The following is a 21,667-nucleotide window of genomic DNA, read 5'->3' on the forward strand; positions in this document are numbered from 1 at the left end:
AGAAAAAAGTTACAAAGTACTTCATAACATTTTTAGGAAAAACTAACTCTCTAAACACGCTATAGCCATATAGAAAAATATTAAAACAGCCAGATTAGGCAAACTACCGTTAAATTTAACCACTAAACAAACTGAAGTTTGTACATGTAAGGCGACTACATTTAACAACGATATTTGAGATAGAATAATATAAAATCATAAGAGGTTATTTTGTAGCTATTAGGGTAAAGTGTTGTGTATAAAAATGATAAACAATATCAATGTAGGGGGTGCATGGATATTGTTTGAACGAATTTGGAACGAGCCTCGTGTGATTTAAATAACTCATGATTCGCCCCATACCTTCACTGCTAACACACGATATTAACAAACTAATATTCCTCCACAAGTAAAAGTTAGCATGGCTAATCTTTGTATTTCTTATGTAATTTTTCAGGGGAGTACATTGGCTCCAGTAAAAGAAGCCAGATCTCCTACTAAAATAAAGAAGAAGAAGAAATAGAAGAAGAAGAAGAAGAAGAAGAAGAAGAAGAACGTAAAGTCGTAAACAAACCCTGCAACTGTCAATGTTAAATGCTACGGCTTGCTCTCAATAGGATTAACCACCTTCGTGAATAATGGTATGGAGCATACTAATTACATACTAATTTATCATTTGTCATTAACTTGGGTTTAGGATAATCACAGACAGGTACTATAGGCAATGAAATACTATAGGCTAGTTGAATAGCCTAGTAAACTTAGATTTAGTAACCTGAGCTTGGCTACTTAGGGTAAACAACCGAGTGAACTACTAGTACCTACCTGGGAGAGTCTTGCCGCTCGTTGACCCACCTTCCAGAAAAAGGGTAATTCTTCAGAAGCAAGCCGCATCACCAGTTTCTAAAAGACAATTAACAATCCTTCATTTAATGGTGTTTTTTCAGTGAATCATCTTGTTTTCTTGAGGAAATGTTATTTTAACCCCCTTTTCCACCCAACAAGCTTGGGGGCCCCCAGTTGGGAATCGGGGGTTTTGTGTGGGGAAATACCAGTGCTTTGCAGCAATAATAATTGGGAGCACCCACAGATTTGCGGGCCCACTCGACCGCCGCCGAAATCGGCGGAAGAACACCAAAACCAATATGGCAGCGATACCAAAACAACAACAAACAAAGTAGGGAGCGACTATATATCCGCGACGATCGATTTATGTGTGCTGTCAGTAAGGCTGTGGCGGAACGGCGCTTCACGCCATATCCGCATATTTAAAGATTCTTTAAGGCTACTTACCGTGGCGGATGGATTTGGGTGTCGCGCGACCCGGGAAACTTTAGATTAACTTCAAAACAGAGATGGGATTTTTCAAACCACGTTCCTTTAGACAAGGAAAACACTAAAATTACATCGCTTATGCCGACGTCCTTTCGTCACTACAGAGCGATCACACCTAAAGGCGTTCCTGTTGTAGTCGATCCGACAAATAGCTTCACAACACTCGCAGTTTTTTTGCTTTAGAATTAAATTGTCTTTGAGCATATTCAATCACAACTTCTTTACCACCACTAGACAAATAATGATAAAATTCACCGTAACCCACATTGCACTGCAAACAATCGGTAAGAAATCGAAGGTCTCTGTCAAAATTAATGCCAGAAGGGCCAGCCACTGCCTTTGCCATAGCTACAGGCAGGAAGACAAAATGCCAGTTTTTGCTTCATTATTTGAGTATTCAGTCAAACAAGGATACCAGTGGACACTGGACAGGTAACTTTATTACTCCGCTGAAATGCTAGTGAAACTTAGTTTTCGACTAAAGTCGTTTGTAATTGGTTATGAAACCCATGACGTCATAACGATGTCACACCTCTCAGCCAATAATGAGTAACTGGAACTGCTTTTGTTTGCATAAGAAAGTAAGTTAGAGGGCTCATTAAAAGTAAACATTACCGTAGAGGAAACATCTCTCCCGACTTAGGAAAAATTCGAGGTAAAAACTTATCAAGGTCATTTAATTCCACCCCATTCAATCTCTCATATAATGACTATACTTTTTATATTGCTTTTCACATGCTCTTTCCATGTAGGTAATTATTTATTTTAATATCCAGTGCGGAGTGCTTCTGATGTATTACCAGAAAAAGTACTTTAACACATCCTGACACTGGAGATGGACACTAGTTACAAGTCATCGGTCATGAAAGCAACACCTCGAAACCTCTACTTTATTCTCAAAATAAGAGTTTTCTACCAAAGTACAAAATGTCATAATTTAAGATTAAACAGAGGTTAATGAAAGTCTAGCCATGCACAGTGTAAACTTACCTCTATGATACTTTCAAAATTTTTACTTAAAACGCCTAAAGTGTAGAAGATTGACGTCATCTCGATATTTGCAGTCATTTGTGTCAATAAACTTAACATTTCCTGTGCTAGATCCAGACACCACTCGTACCCATAGACGCTGGGACACTTTCTTCACGATAATCTTGAATTATGACGATCGCCCTAGAGTCCAAGGAAACTTGCAATTTTTTGGGAGGAAGAAGAAGAGTGCACTGGATAATTTTGAAATAAATAGCTAAACATCAGTGTAAGGTTATGAATTACATAAATTTATTACATATTCATGATAATTAATTTGAAAATATTAGTTGTTGAAAATGTAACTAGATTCCTGACCCAAATGTCAACGGTTTTGCTGTGAACAATAGCTATGTTGTTGTTTGCGCTTTCCTATTTTTTTATCAGTGTTGTCAATTGGTATATATCTGCTTACCCTCCAAACTTGGTATAAGACTTGCACAAAACTGCGGAAATAAGTGAAATCAGCATATCTATTTGTAATATATATGCATATTAGAGGAATTTTATCATTTTTTGCATTACTATGACAACTAGAATTCATGGAAACAGTTTGTAAATGCATCGGCGTATGTGTGAAGCTCCACTAAATTGGCAACAATGAAATTCTGCCAATCCTAGCATACAAACATTAAAGGTTACATTTATTTCAGGCATAAGTACAATTATTGAAAATAAAAAGTCAAAATACAGTAATATAGACTTGAATCAATGAAAAGTGCGATAAAAAAATACAAAATTTTTGTCATAAACAATTCACTACTCTGTAGTCTACTCGCCAGTGCTTTTGACAGTCAGATGTACATACTCTCTCAATGTATTTCATGTGCAATTTGGAGTGAATTAAGAACAAAATGTGTATAATTACAATCAGATAAGCACTGTGGAGTTTCAGTTGTGATGGCAGTAAGGATAAAACCACCGATTATTAGGTAAAAACACATTTCAGTTCAAACCATAACCCCAGGAATAGGATGTCTCATACTTTCACTAATATAGGCAACAAAACGTTGTTTTATTGTGCTGATTACAACTGCAATCTTGAACAATATCAGTAAATGTTACATATATACACTAATATTGTTCAAATGAGCGCTGGAAAGGCTGGGAAGGGCGTGGTCTCGATGCCGGAAACGAAAGGGACCGGATGCAAGTAGACGCCATATTGGATTTAAAAACTGCCTTGAAAACATATTTTTATACATTCAACTTACCTGTCAGATATATACATAGCTATTACTCCGTCGTCCGACAGAAATTCGAATTTCGCGGCACACGCGGCAGGTAGGTCAGGTGATCTACCCCCCCGCCGCTGGGTGGCGGGAATAGGAACCATACCCGTTTTCTAATTCATATTTTTTCTGTCGCTTGGAATGTAAACAACGTTTGCAGTTCCTCCTGATGGATTTTCGTGTTTCATCGCCATCGATCGTCTGGGCTAACTTTTACAGGGAAGTAATGGATCTTTGGTTCGGCATACGCTTTTGTTAACTTTTAGAATTTTTTGATAAAATTAACTTCGAAAATTTAGAAGAGTAGTGACGTGTAACTACCGAAGTTTTCGGTAGACACTCATCCACTTTCACGAAGGTGAATTACGTATACTTTCATGAAAGGGAATTATTTATATTTATTCATTAATACAAATAAGTGTTAGAGTTTGATTGAGGAAATGTATATCTTTCTTCCTAGTTGGGGAAGTCAGAAAAGTAACTATCCTTTAGAAGCTTTATTAGCTCTTGTGTTAACGAGCAATTATAGTAGTAACAGTACTAGTAGTTGTTGCATCCTCATCACCTTCTTACTCCGCAGAATCTACAATATCATATTTGCAAATTGTAGACTTTGGATATAGTTCAAATGCGAACTCTTAGAACGTAAGAAGTGAATATAGTGTTCCCCCATTACAATGGAGGATGCGTCTGATCGGCTCTGTCTCGCTCTCAGGTCTAGACCTCTTCCAAGCTCACAAGCCCAGAGGAGAAGGAATGTCGAAAACCGTAAGGAGGTTTCAGAGAATCCCCACCGGTCAGGCGTCCCTCGGCAGGTTCTGTAGAGCGTCCCAGACTGCCAGGATAGCATTGGAAAGGCATCCTAAAACAGTGTTTCTCCCTTTTATGCCTACGGTTCCTCGATGGATAGAAGAACTTCAAATGAATGAAATTGGCGAAGATCCTCGTATAATGCCTTCTGGTAGAATTATTCAAAATGAGAATGACATTAATCGATCCACCTTTCGGAATCAGGCGACGATTTAGCGCCTTCTAATATTAGAGATCATTCGATAACATTTGTGATAAAGTCATTGTTCGAACATTTTTTTTTTTTCGCAACTAGACGAGAGCGCTATCCCATGGGGGTATGAAATTGTTATTTCAACATAAAATTCCCCATCGGTGCATTTTTAGATATAAATCTATTATGATGAGAACGATTTAGATTGTTTGTCAATCGAATGAATTATATGGATCTCGTTGAGTGATAAAGCATATATGTATGACTTTTAAGCTTCTAGCTCCTACCATGCTTAGGACAAATCGCCTTAGGACTATGGTATGGCAAGGCATAGACACATACCGAAATTTATGCTATAATGGTCAAGTGAAATCCTTACAAAATTTCCTAAATTAATACGGTTTACCTTAATGTAACAGTATTGTAGAGGATTCTATTACGCTAGAGTATGAGTTATATGATGCTATCATGTCTTCGAGAAGTGATCGGAGAAGCATATCTTTATTGGTGGATTGAGAGTAGGATAGAACATTTTTCTTCGTGTTAGAAGAGGTTTCCATGATTACCAGTACCCTTCTAGGACTTTCCTAGGAAGGAATAGGTTTAAAAGAATTGTTTAGACGACACCTATTTAGTTTCTAGACTTGTGGAAGTCTCGTTAGCTTAATTATGCTTATATAAAAACTTCCTGAAGTTCGATAATAATTTATAAGATTCCTTTATTTAATGGAGTAACTGGCAACTCTGGAAAGGGAAGGCCAGACTGCTTTCGCTTTGAAGACCAACGCAGTCGCAGTACCATCTTGTTCTCAGTCGTGAGAGGTCGTTAACAGCTCTCTCTCCTGCGGAATGGGATAACTAACCGTATCTCTTCCCTACAATCGTGGTCTTAGCCTCGGATTGAGGGAATACTGAAGCTATCATAAATAAAATATTGTCTGCCTTTTGTTAGGAATCTTTCAATAAGAAGGATATTACAACCTTTCAATGCTGTTTACCGTAGGTAACATGATTAAAGGATTCTAATGCAGCAGAACATGATATTATTTAATGCACTCATACTTACGAAAGCATGGCTTATTAGAATACATACTTAGTGAGAAGAGAGATGTAATAGAGATTCACTTCAAGACTACGGTATGGTTAAGTCTTTCGAGAAAGGACACAACCGTATTTAGAATCGGATATTGCGCAGAAGTTGTATGAGTCGGATGGGAAACATTCTTTTAGTGGGAAATGGTTTCCCTGAATGGATTATACTACGTATATAAAAGTTTTTCATAATAAGAACGGAATTAACATATGAAAGGATGTCGGGAGGTACCATAAAGACACAGATGTTCCCTGGCCAACATAACATAAAGGATAATAGGTAGGAGGCGCCAGCCTGGCGGCAAGATTTGCGCCACCCTGGCGCAGATTGCACCAGCTTGGTGCAATAAGCCTAGAGCACCATCCAAAATATTTCTTGTTTGAGCGAGTTATTAAATAAAAGCAATGCAAGAATTTGCGAGTCCGTGAGAACCTCGATCGACGATAATAACTGTTAAAGTATGTCTAACATTTATTGCAAAGAGTTGTGAGAACCTGCGAGAAGTCTTCTTCATAGATCTCTTAGCAAGAAGAAGATGAACAATCTTCCTGTAGACTGCTTCCTTTTCCTCAAACCATGCCATAAGGAATCATAAGCGCCAGCCAGACGCCTGGCTCTAACTAGAAAATAATTAGTTAATAGATATACCTTAGAGCAATTATGCTTTCCTACAGAGAGCTGGGAAGTTACTCAGTCCCTCGCACTGGAGTGGTCCTTCTCGTTCAGGAAAAAAAGGGGGGGGGGATACAGAAGAATTAACCGAGGAAAGAATAATTCCCCTTCCGATATACTCGTATTAGAGGAAAATTGAGAAGAAACATCCAACTATGGAAGTACTGTAGAATTATAGGATTCTTACAGCACCTCTTCTTATTTTGATATCGAGATTTCCTGACCAAGGTTGCAAGTAATAGGCCATAAAGGCTCCAGCCAGGCTTTAACCAGGCGATAGGCGCCAGCTAGGCGCGAGGCGCCAGCGAGGCGTCAGCCAGGCGCGAGCGCTAGGCTTTAACCAGGCGATAGGTGCCAACCAGGCGCGAGCGCCAGCTAGGCGCAAGACATCAGGATCTCCAATTTCTCAGTATTTGGAGATAGACTTTCCAAGAGTTTCCTCTTTGAGAACTGACACAAGATCAGTTTTTTCCTGACAGGGACACAAGTTGTCGCACAGGCGGCCGTGGCCCTTGTCAGGATTAACTGAAATTGCGGAAGTCTCTAACAAGAACAGACTTCTCATGTCAGGTAATATAGTGGTCGCGTGAGCGACTTCTTTCCTGGCAAGAGGAGTTGTTTTGGGAGAAACTCTTTTTGCCAGATCAACCCTCTACTGACAATTATTCTAGATATCGCACAGGCGAACGTAGTACGTGTCAGGATAAGTGGGTTCTTCTGCTTTATAGACCTTTACATGGTGAAGAGAACTGATATCTTTAGAGGTCTCTCGCTTTCCTCAACCTTATGAGACAAGTGATAGAAAATATATCGGACTCATAAGTTAATCTGGGTGCAGGTTTTAGAAAGACCTTGGCAACCCCTTTTTTATTGCACGTTTCGGCTAGTCCCTTGAACCATGCAGCTCCTCTTTCTCCTCTTTCATTGTTATTAACAGGATGGTATATTATCCTACTCCTATGTAAACATATAACAAGGGAAACCTTGTAATGTTTTGGTACTGGAAAAGACTCGTAGGAGCTCTCAGTATTGGGTGAGAGGCTCTTTCAAGTATCTGAACCGCACATTACGGCCTGATGTCCTAGGATAGGAATCTTGAATGATTCTCCTCGATCCTGGATCAGTTAGTAGGAGAATAGGATAATAATAATTTGTTTTGCAGAATAACGATGATAGAATTTTTCCATTCTCTCGTTGCCCAGGCACGAGGACAGGAAGAAAGAATATAAGAGAGAGGTAGCAATATACGCCATCTTTATGTTATAGAAAGGGGAATAAAATTTAGTCTTTTTCCCTAAAAGATAAACTCTTTACAGAATGTAAGACAAAGGGCGTCAAAGAAAGAGAGGATATATGTTATGCCTCATTTTAGACTTAGAGAGGTTGGATTCTCAGAGGTCACGTTCTTCTCACAGCAGGTTTTGGAAGTCTTTTCCCAAGACAGTCTGCAATATTCTTTCAGCATCTATTTTAAATGGACCTTAACAACCTCTCCACTCTGAGTCTGTCTGCGTGCAGACTGACCAGAAGTGGACATGAATGAGAGGATGTTTCAAGGTAAATGACAGTAGTCATGGATAAGATATATAATTACTGCAGATCGTGCTTGAGGGAATGAGGAAACTGTCCTCTTCCGATACCTCTGTGAACCACATAGCGGTTTTTTCTTCCCTTTCAGAGGGAAGAATTACCTTTGTATATATCTGCTATCAAAGAACGCAGTAAAAGGCTATACTCTGTCTCTATAAAGGGAATTGGAGATAGCAGAGCATTAAGATCTTCGGGATCTTACACAATACCTCTATACGACAAGACTTGGAGATCTTATAGTTACAATGGGATCCTATTTGGGCCTCAGATTCCGTGTTCTGACAAGATGGAACTGCTCCTCATCAATGTTTCTCTTGGTACTAATCGACCAAAAGGACGAGTGAGATTTTGGGCTTGGAATCTGGAATCAAATTCTAGAAAGACTCGGCAATGGGTTCCTGCCAGCATGGTATGTTTGGCAAAAGAACTATAACCTTTTATTCCTGGATCAACGCTTTCAGATAAAGGATTCGTTGTCCAGGCAATGTATTTACGTTGTTATCTACAAAAGAAGATAAGGTTTAAACGTTTGCTGACAGAGTCTTTGGAATACGATGAGGACTCAAAACTACTTCCCAGAAGGTTCGAAGAGATATATTTAAAGAGCTAGAAATCGGGAATCCTTCCAATTTCAGCTCAGAGTCTCCTTAAACTTCCAGGCTCTTTCCCTGCCTTCGTGCAAGGATAGGGAAGATTTTGCAATGAGAGAACTCGTCAACATGTAGAAGAGTGCTCGTTAGCAACTGAAGTATCAAGTATGATCCTCCTCGGAGGAAGACTGGTCTCTCGGACTATTAGATTTCCTATTGTCTACTGGATGTAGCCGACTAAAATCACCTCCCCTTGTTGCAGAGGCCATAAGCTCAAAGTGAAAGAATTTCTTCCACCCTTTTCCTTTCTCCTGATAAACGATTGTGGATGTTCAGACTTTCGGACAATGTAGCGCCAATCAGGTGCCAAATGCCAAACAGGCGTAAAGACGCCAGAGCAAGACAGTCCAAATAAACATGTTATTGTCATGATACAATAAAGTTTTATGCATACTTACCTGGCAGATATATACTTAGCTATAGACTCCGTCGTCCCCGATAGAAATTCGAATTTCGCGGCACACTCTACAGGTAGGTCAGGTGATCTACCGCCCCGTTTTGGTGGCGGGAATAGGAATCATTCCCGTTTTCTAAGACAGATTTTCTCTTCCACCTGTCTCCTGAGGGGAGGTCGGGTGGGCCATACACCGTATATACTGCCAGGTAAGTATGCATAAAACTTTATTGTATCATGACAATAACATTTTTATGCATTCAACTTACCTGTCGATATATACTTATGCTGATTGGCACTTTGGCGGAGGGTAAGAGACAGCTAATCTACTGAAATAGACAGGAAACAACATATGTTGTAGGTAATAAAATTAAAAACCTTGATTCTACCTGTGTTAGCGAAAGACTTCATGGCTACTGCCTAGGAGCCCGTATCGCTTCAAGAAGCCTCAGCGAGGTGTGACCTCATGCTAAGAGTTCTTGATGGTCTGTTACCGGGGTCTTACCCACTTACGCTTCAGAACCTTAGGATCTTTGTCAATGGGGTCCTATCCACTTACATGACAAAACACCTTGCCTATTGGCATGATCATAGAGCACGACACTAATCCCGATCACCTGATCCTCATTGGGGTTAGTACTACGATTGAAAGGAGTCATCCCCGGACATCCTTTCAAGCAACCCACAACTCAACAACAATATTAAAACTAATTATTAAAATATTAAAAACAAATTTAAGGATCAGCGTCTGCTCCATTTCCCAGCATAGTATCCGCTGATACATAAGGTCCAAGAGAGAAACATTTATCGTATGTTATTCTAACATCCTTTAAATAGTGGGATGCAAATACTGAATTGCACCTCCAATAAGTTGCTGCTAAAATGTTTCTCATGGACATATTCTTCGTAAAGAAGGGAAGTTGCCACAGCCCGGACTTCGTGAGCTTTCACTCTCAGCAGCTTTAAAGAGTTCTCTTGGCAATTCCTATGAGCTTCGGTAATTACATTTCTGACAAAGAATGCCAGTGCGTTCTTTGACATCGGTCTCTTGGGGTTTCTTACCGAACACCAAAGACCTTGTCGACATCCCTGAAGCTGTGTCTTCTTTTCTAAATAAAATTTTAAGGTCCTGACTGGGCAAAGGGACCGATCCAACTCTCTTCCTACCAGAGAAGAGAGTCCCTTGACTTCGAAACTTCTAGGCCAAGGTTTAGAAGGGTTCTCATTCTTCGCTAGGAAAAGATCCTGGAAAGAAATGACAGCCGAGTCTTTTCTAAATCCCACCCGAGAGTCCAAAGCATGCAATTCACTGATCCTCTTAGCAGTTGCTAGAGCCAACAGGAATATGCATTTGCTAGTAAGATCTCTGAATGAGATTTTATCTATAGGTTCGAACCTGTCCGACATCAAGAACTTTAGGACAACGTCCAGGTTCCAACTCGGGGGAATTGATGATCTCAATTTCTTAGTCTCGAAAGACCTGATGAGATCATGAAGATCCTTATTATTCTCGAGATTCAGCCCTCTGTTTCTAAAAACAGCTGAGAGCATGCTCCTAATATCCCTTAATAGTTGATACGGCCAATTTGGATTCTTCTCTTAAGAAGAGGAGAAAATCCGCGATTTAGGTTACAGAGGTATTGGAAGAGGACAGCTTCTTCGACCTACACCATCTACGGAAAACTTCCCACTTGCGATTGGTAGACCCGCAGGGTAGAGGCTCTGCGGGCTCTAGCAATTGAAGTTGCCACTTTCTTTGAAAAGCCTCTCGCTCTGACCAGTCTTTCGATAGTCGAAAGGCAGTCAGGGAGAGACTTTGGATGTTTTTGTGGAACCTCTCGAAGTGGGGTTGTCTGAGCAGATCTGTCCTGTCTGGTAGAGATCTGGGGAAGTCCACCGTCCATTCCAGTACCTCTGTGAACCAGATTCGGGAAGCCAAAAGGGAGCAATTAGAGTCATTCTCATTCCTTCCGATGCCACAAATTTTCTTACTACTTCCCCCAGCAATTTGAATGGGGAAAGGCGTATGCATCTATGCCTGACCAATCCATGAGGAAGGCATCGATCGCTGTGGCTCTGGGATCTTCTTCTAGCGAGCAGAAGTTGTCTATTTTCCTGGAGAGGAACGTGGCAAACAGGTCGATCTGGGGTCTCCCCCAGAGTGACCATATTTGTCTGCAGACTTCTGAGTGGAGCATCCACTCTGTCGGGAGAACCTGGTTCTTTCTGCTCAATCTGTCTGCCCTTAGGTTTTTTACTCCTTGGACAAACCTTGTACGCAGAATAATGCCCCGTTCCTCTGTCCAGGTTAATAGAGCTCTCGCTATTTCGTTCAGAGATAAAGAGTGAGTGCCCCCTTGATTCCGGATGTAAGCCAGAGCTGTGGTGTTGTCGGAATTGACTTGAACTACCGCCTCTCTGACTTCCGCTTCGAAGTATTCCAGGGCTAGATGAATTGCCAGGAGTTCCTTCGCATTGATGTGCAGAGTAGTTTGTTGTCTGGTCCAAACACCTGCTACTTCCTTTGGACCCAGTGTTGCTCCCCAACCTGTTTCCGAGGCATCGGAAAACAACACTCGGTGAGGGTTCCGAATCAAGAGGGACACCCCTTCGTTCCTTGTTAATGGGGTTAACCACCACTTTAGGTCTGATTTTATCCCCTGTTGGATGGGAAACAATGTCTGACAAGTCTCCTGTCTTTGACTCCACATCCTCTTTAGATAAAATTGCAGAGGTCTGAGATTTAATCTTCCCAGGGAAATGAACTACTCTAACGAGGAAAGGGTGCCCAGCAGACTGAGCCATTCCCTCGCCGAGGTCCGTTCTTTCCCTAAGAAGTTCGAGATCTTTTCTAAGCCTCGAGTAATTCTGTCTTGAGATGGAAACGCCCGAAAACCCCGAGAATCCATCTGTATCCCCAGATAGACTATGTTCTGTCTGGGGATCAATTGTGATTTCTCGAGGTTCACGAGCAGTCCCAGAGATTTTGTCAAGTTCAACGTCTTCTCCAAGTCCTTCAAGCACTGAATTTCCGATTTTGCTCTTATTAGCCAATCGTCCAGATAAAGGGATATATTTATCCCCTCTAGATGTAGCCATCTCGCAACGTTCATCATTAGCCTCGTGAACACTTGAGGGGCCGTTGAAAGGCCGAAGCATAGGCTCTGAATTGGTATACTTTCCCCTGCATCATGAATCGGAGATATTTCTTCGATGATGGATGCAGGGGGACATGAACAAGTATTGCATCTTGTAGATCTAAGGAGACCATCCAATCTCCTGGACGAAGAGCCGCAAGAACCGATTTTGATGTTTCCATAGAGAACTTTGTGTTCTCCACAAATCGGTTCAATGCGCTCACATCCAGGACCGGTCTCCACCCTCCCGAGGATTTCGGAACCAGAAAAAGACGGTTGTAGAATCCTCGGGAATCCGGATCCCGAACCACTTCGATGGCCTCCTTTTGCAACATCTGTTCTACCAGTTGCAATAATGCTTCTTTCTTGGCAGGTCCCTGTATTGGGCTGACAGTTCCCTCGGGTTCGTAGTCAAGGGAGGTCTGTCTCGAAATGGGATCATATATCCCTTTGTTACCACGGAAAGGGACCAAATTTCTGCCTGTCTCCGAGCCCATTCTTCGGAAAATTTCCGAAGTCTGGCTCCTACCGGTGCTTGAAGGACTGTTGTCTCATTTAGCTCTCTTGATAGGTCTGAAGGAAGGCCTACCTCTCTTCTGCACTCCTCTCTTCTTAAAGAGGGTCTGGCCGAGGTGCTTCCTCGAAAGGGCTGTTGAGGAGCCCGAGTCTCTCTCTTAATAGGACCCGAAGTCCTCGATTTTCTGCAGATTGGGCCAAGAGATCTTGTGTGGCCTTTTCTGTCAAAGAATGAGAAATATCTTTTACAAGATTTGAAGGAAACAATTGGTCCGAACAAGAGGAGCATACAGAAGAGATGACCTCTGAGTAGGAGTAACTGCTTTCGTCAGAAAAGAGCTAAATAAGACTCTCTTCTTCAGAATACCAGTACCAACAGAGAGGCCACCTCTCCTGATCCATCCTGAACCGCCTTGTCCATACAGGAAAGAACACTATGAAGGACTTCTGGACTAAGAGATTCCTCCTCTTGTGTCTTTTTGGCCAACACCCCAAGGGACCAGTCTAAGAAGTTAAAAACTTCTAAGACATTAAACAATCCCTTGAGGAGATGGTCCATCTCAGAAGTCCCCCATGTGATCTTTGCTGATGACAAGGCTTGTCTCCTAGACGAATCTACCAGAATTCGAAAAATCTGCTTCGGCAGTGGACGGGAGAGCTAGACCCCGTGGTTTGCCCGTCTCGTACCAAATTTCCCTTCTTCTTCCCTGATAGTCTGGAAGGAGGGCAGGTAAAGACTGTCTTCCCCGCCTTCTCCTTGGATTCCAACCAATTTCCTACGAATCGGAGAGCCTTGTTCATGGAAATGGTTGGCTTCATTTTAATAAAAGATGATTGTTTCGGGACCTTCGTGCTTGTAAACAAGGACCTTGGAGAAGGAGGAGCAGTAGGGCTTAAAGAGTCCCCAAACTCTTGAAGTAAGAGGGCTGCCAGCGTCTTGTAATCTGACAAACCCGGAGCCGAGTGATTTTCAGAGTCCGAAATCTCTTCCAAATCCAATTCCGAAGAGGATTGTTTATTTCCAGTAGGAGACTGGCCTCTTGCAACATCCACCCACTCTCGCAAGAACGACGACCGCTTGTGCGATAACTTGCGTCCCTACGAGAGATAGGTTGATCCTGCAAAACGACCTTATCCTTCTCCTGGCAAGAGCGATGGCCGCTTGTGCGACACCTTTCTCCTCTGTCAGACGAAGGATGTCCTCTCCTATCGCTTTCTCCGGAACGACCTATGTCCTGACAAGGAATACGGCCGCTTGTGCGACAACTAGAGTCCTTGTCAGGTAAAGGTTTATCCTTCCGAAAGCCAAACAAATCTTCCTGGCTTAATGTCTTTTGGAAGAAGTCCGTCTCTTATTTGTCACTGTTGCTCATTGCGCCGGTTGACGCTTCGGAAGTCGTGATTCCTTGCGCCAAGCTGGCGCTTCTGGCGCATTTCGGCAGGGTGGCGCTTCCGGCGCTTCTGGCGCATCTGGCGCATTTCGGCAGGGTGGCGCTTCTGGCGCATCTGGCGCATCTGGCGCTTCTGGCGCATTTCGCCAGGCTGGCTCTTCTGGCGCATATGGCGCTTCTGGCTCTTCTGACTCGTATGGAGTCTCAAACTCATCTGGCGCATCTGGCGCATTGAGCCAGGTTGGCGTTTTTGGCGCATTCTTCATACTCCTCCGAGTATAAGCCGAAACTTCCGTTTCTTCTTTCTTTCCCTTCGTCTTCTTTATAGGAAGGAAAGAGTCCTTTCTCCTGGGAGTTTCCTTAGTAAAAACTCCTACTAAGGCTGAAAGTTGCTCCTGCACATTTAGGCTAATTTTTTGCAGCCGCACTCTCTTTTTCCTTCCCTGATTCAGGTGAGGGATGTCTCGAAGCGGAAGGAAACTCCGATTTCCGTTTAGGAACCAATCTCCTTTTCTTCTTCTCACAAGGTGATAGATCGGAGAAAAGCTCAGGGCTTGAATCCAAAGTAGGAGCCTTCCAACTTCTCTTTAAGGGGCGTGACAGTTCATCAGAACTCCATCCCCTTACATTCGGTGAAGAATCTGACGAAGAAAAACACTTCTTTAGGATGCTTTTTCGATAGCGATCCTTGGCAGTTCGGGTCGTCACAGAATCTGCCGAGGGGACGCCTGATCGGTGGGGATTCTCCGTAACCTCCGTAAGGCTTTCGACATTCCTTCTCCTCTGGGCCTGTGAGCTTGGAAGAGGTCTAGGCCTGGGAGCGAGACAGAGCCGATCAGACGCACCCTCCACTGCACTAGGGACACTTAATTCACTATCACTGTGCTTACCTTTCAACGTCAGCATTTGACGTTCCATCCTTTGTAGCGCAGCTTTAAGATCTGCAATTTCCGTTGCCGGATTTGCAGTGCTTAGTATAGAGGAAGAAGATAGAGGTTTAGGGTTAGGTGTTAATTTAATAGGCTCGTTAGAGCGAGACCTACTTACGCTTGCTGGAGGAAGCCTTCCTAGCCCTATCCATATCTAATTTCCTTAAATATGAATTTAAATTCTTCCATTCTTCCTCATTCATATTTACACATTCATCACAGGTGTTAGAAATTGAACATTCATTCCTTCTACACCCCCGTTACAGACTGTGTGAGGGTCTACCGAAGCTTTCGGTAGCCTCACCATGCATCCCTCATTTACACACTGTCTTCTAACCGTAAAGCTAGAATCCGACATCATGAGAAATATCCAAAACCAAGTCCAAAAAACAGTCCACGAAAGAGTATGCCAAACCAAAGATCCAATACGTCACCAAAATAACCGGCTTAGAAGATCAATAGCGATGAAAAAATACGAAAAATCAAATCAGGAGTAACAACAACAATGTTGCTGTCACGGCGATAGAAAAAATCTGTCTTAGAAAACGGGAATGATTCCTATTCCCGCCACCAGCGGCGGGGGCGGTAGATCACCTGACCTACCTGTAGAGTGTGCCGCGAAATTCGAATTTCTATCGGGGACGACGGAGTCTATAGCTAAGTATATATCTGACAGGTAAGTTGAATGCATAAAAACTGTCATTGTCTGATGAGGAGAAGGAGTAGGCCTCCAATCTGGCGCAGATGCGCTAGAGGCGAATAAATCAGGCAAATAAAGTGTCCGAGGTGGACATCACCAGTTTTCATCGAGACTCTTAACAAGCTCGAATCTCCAGCAAGTGGGGAGAAGTCAGCCAGGCGCAAGGAGCCAGCCAGGCGCGAGGCGCCAGGCAAGCGAAGCACCAGCCAGACGCGAGGCGCGAGACGCCAGGCAGGCGCGAGGCGCCAGGCTGGCGCGGAGGAAGCCAGGGCAAGGCGCCGAGACGCCAGGCAGGCGCGAGGCGCCAGGCTAGGCGCCGAGACGCCTGGCAGGTCCGCGAGACGCCCAGGCTGGCGCGAGACGCCAGGCAGGCGCGAGGCGCCAGGCTGGCGCGAGGCACCAGCCAGGCGCTAGACACCAGCCAGGCGCTAGGCACCAGCCAGGCGCTAGGCACCAGGCAGGCGCGAGTGAGGCGCCAGCCAGGCGCGAGTGAGGCGCCAGCCAGGCGCGAGTGAGGCGCCAGCCAGGCGCGAGTGAGGCGCCAGCCAGGCGCGAGTGAGGCGCCAGCCAGGCGCGAGGCGCCAGCCAGGGGCGAGGCGCCAGCCAGGCGCAAGCCAGGCTCTGGGCTTCATCCAGAAGAGATCTGTTGCAAAGAAAGCCCTGGTCTTCTTTGGAAGAGTGGAATCTCTAAAGCACTTCTTGAGTAACTTGATGTTTCCTTCAAACAGCTAAGAATTAAAAAGCGCTTGAAGTGCGAGCTTTTAACAATTCTTGTTCTTTCCATAACAATATGTCGTGAGAGTCATATTAGCTGTAATAACGGGAGATGCAACTCTGTGTTGACTTCTCTTTGCACGAAGGAGATCAAGTGGGCCTATGAGAGATCTTTCTCTCTTTGTTATACGTGTCCACGGATGCATTGCTGGGATTGGGAGCCGACACTGATCCTTAACTAGTGAATTAAAAATTTTTTTTTTAATTTTAACATAAGTGTATTATTTCTGGGGTTATTTGAAATGAGTTTGGGGATAGCTCTTTTTCAAATTAAGCACAAACCCTCATGTTAGGATCAGGTGATCGGGATCGGTGTTGTGCTCCTTAAATTATGCCAATAGGCATTGGTGTATTGTCATGTAAGTGGATAAGACCCCATTGACAAATGACCACTAGATTCTGTCAAGTAAGTGGATAAGACCCCATTGACAGATCTACAAGAACTCTTAGCCATAGGTCACATCCTCGCTGAGGCTCTTGAGACGAAGCTGACTACTAGCAATAGCTAGGAAGTCGACCCTTCGTCTAAACACATAGGAACCAAGGTTTTATTTATTTATTACCTACAACATATGTTGTTTACCTGTCTATTCAGTAATAGCTGTCTTTTACCCTCCACCAATGGTGTGAATCAGCTATGTATATATCTGACAGGTAAGTTGAATGTATAAAAATGATATTGTTATGATACAATAAAGTTTTATACATACTTACCTGGCAGATATATACAATTAAATGGCCCACCCAGCCTCCCCTCAGGAGACAGCTGGAAGAAAAAATATGAATTAGAAAACGGGTATGGTTCCTATTCCCGCCACCCAGCGGCGGGGGGGTAGATCACCTGACCTACCTGCCGCATGTGCCGCGAAATTCGAATTTCTGTCGGACGACGGAGTAATAGCTATGTATATATCGCCAGGTAAGTATGTAAAAAATAAAACTTTTTATTGTATCATAACAATATCATTTTACAAAGACCGTCAATGATTTATTTTTTTAGTTTTTTTCGGTAAATGGCCGCTTTTTTTTTCATAATATCCCATTATGTTGACGAAACTTCAATCTTCTGAATGGTATGCTTAAAGATGTAATTGTATTTGTGTTTCACCAATTAAATATCTAGTGAAAAAGGGTGATCTGCTTGAGTAAGATGGACTCAAGGCAGTTGTTTACCCTATTTAGCCTATTTACTCAGAAACTAGCCAGTGTTAACTACTACTGGTATATGAAAGTGTTATTTTAAGAATAATCATGGTGTCCAAAGTTTAACTTACCAAAGTAGCCTAGATGTTGTCTAACTTAGGTAACCTAGGTAACGTATGCATAGGTCTGTACATAGGTTTAGGGCCTAAGTTATCCTGAGATCAAGTTCAACTACCCTCTTCTCTCCTAGGCTGTGTCTCAGAGACCATTGGCATTTTGTCGGTGACTAAGCTTTTGGTATAAAACAATAATCAAATAGAAATTAAATTAGGCTGTAACTGAATTAATAAATTATTGGAAATTAATCAAGTATGGATGTAAATCTTGTTAGTTTTGTATGTGCTTTTTTACAAATGGGACTTAAGTCATATGCTGTTAATAATAGGGATATACAGTGTTCCCCCCATATTGGCGGGGGATGTGTACCAGACACTCCCATGAATAGTTACACCCACGAATAGTTAGAACCATGACTAATAATGCTTCTAACTGCCTATCTTGAAAGTTCAGATACCAAATGTATGCCTTAAATAACATCCTACTTCAAATATGTTGGAAGAAGAGCTGTCAGCTGATTGGTTTGGAGTGCTTTTGTGTGTGAACAAGGCAGTAAGAGACACCTCCAGTGAAGTAGCCTCTCTTTTTGTTATGGGCCTACTGAAGAAGGAGGAGTTGGGGTGCTCATTTACCTCTAAGGGAGTTCAACCGCGCAGAAGTCCACACTGCTGTTTTCTCCCTTGAACAAGGCATATACGTATACCTCTTCCCACAGTCGACAGTGAGAGACATTTTGGCGGATCTTCAGAGTAAATCCACGACCGATTTGTTAACTCACTCAGCCAAGAAACATAAGGAGCCTGTAGCCACAGCTTACAAGTTGGTCTCTCCTCTTCAGCCTCATCCCTTTTGAGGAAGCAGAGCCAGTTCTCGATCTAGGCCTAGATCAAACTTGCGGCAAGGTTCCAGATCCGTTAAGAAAGTCCACTATCAAAACTCCCACCAAGCAATAAGTTTTGTGTCTCCTGTGTTCCTGTAGGAGCAAGGCACCATTATTTCTGGAGGGAATGGAGCGACAGAGGTGCAGTCTTTGGGTGGTCCAGGTGTTAAAGGAAGGCTACTTCATCCCTCTCCTTCAAAAGCCACCATTGTCCAGTTCTCCGTGGAAGTAGGTAGATCACAGCACAGAGGGTTTTCACAACTGACTCTTTGTGGTCCCCAAGTCATCGAGGTGCTGGAGGCCAGTCCTAGACGTCAGTGCTCTGAATCTGTTTATTGTAAAAACAAAGTTTCGCATGAAAACAAGTGCATCTATCCTGGCTTCTCTTCATCCAGAGGACTGGATGGTGACTCTGGATATGGAAGACACATACTTCCATATCCCCAGCCATCCAGAGTCAAGGAAACTTCTCCGCTTTGTGTTTGAAGGCAGGGTATATCAATTCAGAGCCCTGTGTTTCGGCCTGATGACTGTGCCTCAAGTTTTCTCAAGAGTCTTGTCCCCTCTAACAAAATGGCTACGCACGATGGGGATAAATGCTTTCTTTTACCTCAACGACTGGCTTCTACGCTCTATCTCAAAGGAACAGTGCATGGGGGACTTGAAACTTTGCTCTGACGCAGGACCTGGGAATCCGAATCAATGCTAAAAAATCCCAGCTGGTTCTGTCTCAGAGGATTCTATATTTGGGTATGATTCTGGACTCTTGGACTTTTCAGGCCTTTTCATTGCTTAAAAGAGTGGACTCTTGTCTACGCACAGTATAGGAGTTCATGGATTGGAGGTCCTGCTCAGCCCTTCAGTGAATGAGTCTGCTAGGAACTCTCTTCAGTTAAACCATTTGTCAACCTGGGCAGACTGCACATGCATCCTTTACAGTTTTACTTGAAGGTCCTCTGGTCCAGAAAGATGCAGGAAGACTCGTTTTTTTTCCTTATCTCCGCAGAGATAAAGTCGGATTTCTGTTGGTGGTTGTCCAAGGACAGGCTACAGGTAGGAAAGTCTCTCCGACTGAAGAACTCAGACCTGAGATTGTATTCCAACACATCGGACCTAGGATGGGGAGCCATCTTGAAGTCTCAAAAGGTATCGGGACTGGCCGGTGGAATAGAGAGCCCTGCACATCAATGGGAAGGAACTATTGGCAATCTTCCTCAGACTTCAACACTTTGCTCGGCAAGTGTCAGGAAAGATAGTGGCAGTATTTGCAGACAACACAACAGCACTATCGTACATACGCAAGCAAGGAGGCACACATTCCTTCACTCTCTATCAGACGGCGAGAGATGCCCTGATTTGGGCAAGATGAACGTCATAGCAGACGGAACCATGTGCTTCCAATGGAATGAACACCAGAGCTCCAGGTATGCCAGGATCTGTGGAGACTTTGAGGACAGCCAACAATAGATCTCTTTGTGAGAGCAAAGAGCCATCGTCTGCCAATCTCCTGTTTGCCAGTTCCAGACCCTCGGGCATGGGCGATAGATGCTATGCTTCCAGATTGGACGGGGCTGGACCTCTATGCCTTCCCTCCATTCACAATGATTTGGAAGGTGTTAAACAAATTCAGGAATCATCAAAATGTCTCTTATGTTGCTCGTAGCTCCATTCTGTCCGAGGAAGGAGTGGTTTCTGGAGCTTCTTCATCTAATTGTGGACTTTCCAAGACATCTCCCTCAGAAGAGGTCATTACTCAAACAGCCTCACCTGCACAGGTTCCATCAGGGATTGTCCGCTCTGCCTCTGACAGGATTTCGACTGTCAAGTGACTGGTTCGAGCGAAAGGCTTTTCAAGATAGGCTGCAGAGGACATTGCTAGATTTTGCAGATTGTCTACTAGCAAGCTCTACCAGTCGATGTGGTCAGTCTTTAGAAAATGGTGTAGAAGACATAATGTTTCTTCTGAAACCACTATCACACAGATAGCAGATTTTCTTCCATTTTTAAGATCCTCAAGGAAATTATCTTCCATTAAACTCTGTGTTCATGCACACAGGTCTTGATGTGGGGCACAACAGCGACATTAGTGATCTTATTAGATCCATGGATACTTTCAAGACAGAAAAGTCTAGAGCAGTCTCTTGGAATCTGGACATAGTGCTGAAGTGGCTGTCGGGGGACTCTTACTAACCCCTCCACTTGTTTTCACTAAGGAACCTCACTAAGAAGACCCTTTTCCTGGTAGCTCTGACTACAGCCAAAATTTCAGCGAATTACAGGCTATAGACAGAAGAGTGGGGTTTTCCCAAGGTAACGCAGTCTGTTCTTTATCCTCAGGGTTTCTGGCAAAGAACGAGGATGTGAATAAACCTTGGCCACATTCTTTTACCATTAAGAATCTTATGGATATCATAGGACCAGAGGAGGAAGAGTGTCTTCTTTGCCCAGTGAGAGCGTTACGCTACTATGTAAGGAGAACAGAAAAGATTAGAGGACATCTTAAAGATTTAAAAGCTGTTTATGAGAATTGCTCTATGTTGGGTCCATTGTCGGTGGCTGGCATGGTGTTAGGGGAGGAAGCATAGGGGGCTAACTGTCCCTTTACTGTCCTCTGTTGTCTTGGTTGATGGTGTTGAGTTTTGGGAAGCCTGGGGATACTTGTTACCCAGAGTACTTACCAGTCTTATGGTAGGGTATCAGTGGTAGTTTTTTATGGTGTAGGTGTGTTTGTTGAGTTTTATCTGTCTAAGCCCAGGGCAAGGACATCAATAAATAACTTTTACCAGTCATCGGTAAACCTCCATGACTGAGGAGTTATTTCCCACTAAAGTAGGGGCGGTCATTGGCCAAAACTTCCACACCTTCTACAGGTTAAGAGAGCAACGACCAGAGGCAGTATTCATCTGCAACGCTTTCTTGCCAGGTAAGGTACAATAAGTATTTGATAAATACTTGAAGTATTCCCATATTGAGTCATTACTATACATATAATGTCTTCAATGTAGGTCATGTCCATGATTTTCTCCTCCATAAGAGTGGAATCAGCTATAGATAATTACATGGTAAGTTACATGTGTAAAAATGACATTTTTATAATAAAATT

General features: G+C 43.2%; 1 protein-coding gene across 1 annotated transcript in view; it reads left to right on the top strand.

The window, feature by feature from the left end:
* The first annotated feature begins 492 nt into the window (after positions 1 to 492).
* LOC135196955 (uncharacterized) overlaps positions 493 to 21,667 on the top strand; it is a 158,330-nt gene continuing 137,155 nt past the window's right edge. Inside the window, exon 1 of the mRNA XM_064223805.1 lies at positions 493 to 620. The gene's annotated coding sequence lies outside the window, so the exon portion shown is untranslated. The remainder of the gene's footprint in view (positions 621 to 21,667) is intronic.

This window comes from Macrobrachium nipponense, chromosome 18, assembly GCF_015104395.2.
Source record: "Macrobrachium nipponense isolate FS-2020 chromosome 18, ASM1510439v2, whole genome shotgun sequence".
In the NCBI taxonomy this organism is placed as follows: Eukaryota; Metazoa; Arthropoda; class Malacostraca; order Decapoda; family Palaemonidae; genus Macrobrachium; species Macrobrachium nipponense.